Source organism: Mus pahari, chromosome 3 (genome assembly GCF_900095145.1).
Source record: "Mus pahari chromosome 3, PAHARI_EIJ_v1.1, whole genome shotgun sequence".
NCBI lineage: Eukaryota > Metazoa > Chordata > Mammalia > Rodentia > Muridae > Mus > Mus pahari.
In genome coordinates this window covers 17,909,705-17,913,449 of record NC_034592.1, presented here as the reverse complement: position 1 = coordinate 17,913,449, position 3,745 = coordinate 17,909,705, and positions in this window count along the sequence as shown.

The window sequence follows — 3,745 nt, the reverse complement described above, 5'->3', positions numbered from 1 at the left end:
GCCTCTGCCCCTCTGCCTCTGCCTCTGCCTCTGCCCCTCTGCCTCTGCCTCTGCCTCTGCCCCTCTGCCTCTGCCTCTGCCAAGTGCTAGGATTAAAGGCGTGTGCCACCACTGCTTGGCTCACCAGGTTCATCTTAAGCCCTGGCATTCTTACCCATTCTTAGCAGATATCCTCACCAGAGGCAAAAAGGAAACCCCTCCCTCTAAGAACTTACTGATCTCTTTTAGGGGTTATGCGGCGAGGGTGGGACACTGTGGCTCTCATGCCCCCCTCTCCAAAGATTCTGGGTAGCTGAGGGGCAGCTACAGAAGATTCTGGCTGGAGTTTCACATGTGCGAGTCACCAGGCTCCTCCATCAGGAAGAGCTGACAGCAGAGGACAGGCTGCTGTCTGCTTGATGAGTAGTCTGCACCTCTGCATCACCGAGAGTCGTTTTTTACATAAATCCCGAGGCTCAGGTGGAGGTGACTGGCTTTTTAAAAAACAACATTTCAAAAGATAACAGAGTTTGGGAGACAGTTCAGTCCCTGACCCCCACGTAGAAAACTGCACATGGAAGCTCTCTGGGGTTCAGGCTAGCCAGTCCAGCCAGGAAAGACACATCTGGAGAGTGACTTGAAGCACACTAGTGTCAGTCTCTGGCTTCCGTGAGCGCGCGCGCATGTGCGTGCGTGCGTGCGTGCATGTGTGTGTGTGTGTGTGTGTGTGTGTTGCCTTCTTTCCTCTATGATAACACAAGGCTCTGAGCTTTTGGAGTTTCTACCAGCCACCCAGGCAGTCACAGTTGTCCCCTCTGATGCCTTCACGTGTGTGACAAATAGGTCTCATTTCCCATGTGGGCTGCAGCCCTTAAGAGTAGAGGCAAGCCCACTGACTTACAGCCCAGCCTGTCCACGTGGGTCCTGGAGGCCCCAGGTTCCCTTCTTAGAGCACATGGGTGGGGCTCGGGCCAGCCGTCCCCAGGGAGTGGGGTGAGGGTGGGCTGTGCATTAGCCCCGGCTAGCCAGCCTGGGCTTCTCACTAATGGGCGCAAATGCACTTAGTGCTGAGGCTGCAGCCGGTGCTTGGGGGGTCTGCAGCTTAATGGCTTTCCTGCCAGAGGAAGAGGGATGGCTGGGTGGCCAGACACACAGCCCGGATGAGATGGAAAGACAAGGGCTTGCCTTGTCTGGAACACCTCCCTTCCTTAGACACTTGGGGGCCATGGTGGGAGACATACCACCCAGCTTCCAGCAGGGCCACCTGGCCTTGCCTTGGAATGGAGACACTCTGGTCCCAGGGCTGGATGGTGATTGGGTACATAGAGCTCTTAGAACTCAGAGGCTGTGACCAGTCAGCAGCTGTGTGCACAGATCCTGTGCCCTGTGCATCCAGTGCCTCCTAAACTCTCTCGGGTCACTGCTGTGACCTCATCCCATTCTCTGTGGCCTCAGTTGTCAGTCACAGGGATACTGTGGGGTCTGATCCTCCCTCCTGGCCATCTTTCTACTTGGCTCTGTTTCTGCCTCTGTTGTGTGGCAAAGTTTTTCCCGGGGAGACACAATTTACATTTCTACTCACCCCAGAGAGGAAGCCCATGACACTGACCGACGTGTGGACACCCCCAAGTCCAACTTGGTGCACCAACGAGTTTAACTGGGGTTATCTATAGGAATATGGCCGAGGGGTTACTTACAGGAACAGAAATGACTCAAAGACAGCTTCTTCACCGAAGCCCACCCCAGCCTGGGTGACAGCTCACAAAGCTGGGAATGTGGAGGAACTGCATGGCCTACAGGCAGCTCAACAGGATGAGGAATGTCCTTTCCAGGTGACTCAGAGGGGCTAAACCTCTTCCAGGCCGGTCAGCTGGTGTCTGCTCCTTCCAGGCAGCTGGTCTGGTCTAGAGTCTTCTTTGTGGCTTGCTCTGTCTGAGAGGGGCTCTCAGCAGCTTGACTTGGCACATCTTGGCAAGAAGGAGCTACAAGAACCTGGTTAGGGTCATGGACTTCCTGAAGCCATTCTGAGTTGACCACCTGCTTAAGCCCCTTCTCTGCAAGATGGAATGTTTCGGTCCTGGAGGAAAGGGAGACAGTAGCCTTGGGCTGGAAGACTCCTCAGAGCCTCTTGCATAGGGTGTCCAAGCACCTCTGAGAAGATGCGCTCGCTGACCACAGGACTCCAAAGCTGCTCCAGCCTCCAGGGTGGTGAAGAAGTGGAGTGTGGGGCCTCTGCAGCCATCGCAGCTCCAAGTGGGCACACCCAGCCAACACTGTGAGGAGGGGAGAGAGGAGGGAATGGACTGGAAGCCCAGCCAGCGCTCCACAGCTGTGAGCTTCTGGACCAAACCATGCTGGAAGCACATTCCCACCCCTGAGTTGTTCTGTGACAGGTGCCTGCACTTCCTTCCTAGATTAGATTTCCTATCTCTTTCGAGACTTCAAACAGATTCCAGACACCACCAGACGGTGGGGAGTGGCTATTTTGTGTGGAGCAAGATGAGGGAACTTCCATTGTCCAGGGTACAGGTTTTGTCCAGTTTGTTTCACCTTGGGCATGCTACAGAACCTGGAGCATATGAGTTGGCCATATGAATGGCATGGCCATAAAAGAGGAGAAGTTTTGAGTAAAAGGTGGTTTTTGTTTTGTTTTGTTTTGTTTTGGAATTTAAAAGTGTTTTGAGGGGTTTGCAAGATGGTTCCGTGGGATGAAAATGCTTCCTGTGCAAGCCTGGCATCCTGACTTCAATCCCTTGAACCTTACAGAGGAAGGGACCTTACACAGGAAGGACAGACTCCAGAGGGTGACCCTCTGACGTCTGTATGTGCACACACAGTGGCATGTGCACCACCTACCTACATACTGGATAGTACACAAAGAAATATATGTGACAGGCATGATGCCACACAACTTTAGTCCCAGCTCTCAAGAGGCAGAGGTAGGCAGAGCTCTGTGAGTTTGAGGCCAACCTGGTCTACACAGCAAGTTCTAGGACAGCCAGGGCTATCTATCTAATAGAGACCCTGTCTCAGGAGGAGGAGGAGATTCATTGTGTTATGCAACTTTTCTTCGGAGGCACAAGATAGAGAGCGTTGATGACGGCCAAAGAATCCGCCCCACCGAAGTGCTTAGCTCACAGAACTAGAGGCTTGTTGAGGCTATTTGTAGGACATAAATGTGCTGTTCATCTTCCTGTCACCTTGACCTAAGCTGGGATCATCTGGGGAGAGGAGAGCTCAGGGGAGAACATGGCTCCATTGGACTGGCCTGTAGGCAAGTCTCTGGGATCTTTCTTCCTTTCTTTCTTTCTTTCTTTCTTTCTTTCTTTCTTTCTTTCTTTCTTTCTTTCTTCCTTCCTTCCTTCCTTCCTTCCTTCCTTCCTTCCTTCCTTNTTTTTTTTTTTTTTAAATTACTTTATGTGCCTAGTTGCTTTGTCTACACACATGCTTGTGTTCTCAGAGGCTAGAAGAAGGAGTTGGGTCCCCTGGAACTGGAATGACAGATGGCCATGAACCAATGCTGGGAATTGTGGGCAGTGCCCCCCCTCGTCCATTGCTGGGCAAATAGGCTTGTGCTGTGTAAGAAAGCAAGCTGAGCAAGCCAGGCTGGTGGGATGGAGGGGAGAGCTGTAAGCAGCATCTCTGTGCTCTCTGCTTCAGCTCCTGCCTTGGCACCCTCAGCGATGGACTGTGAGTTGTAACACAAACCCTCTCCTTTCCTTCCCAAAGTTTTATCACAGCAACAGGAACCAGACTTCTACAATGG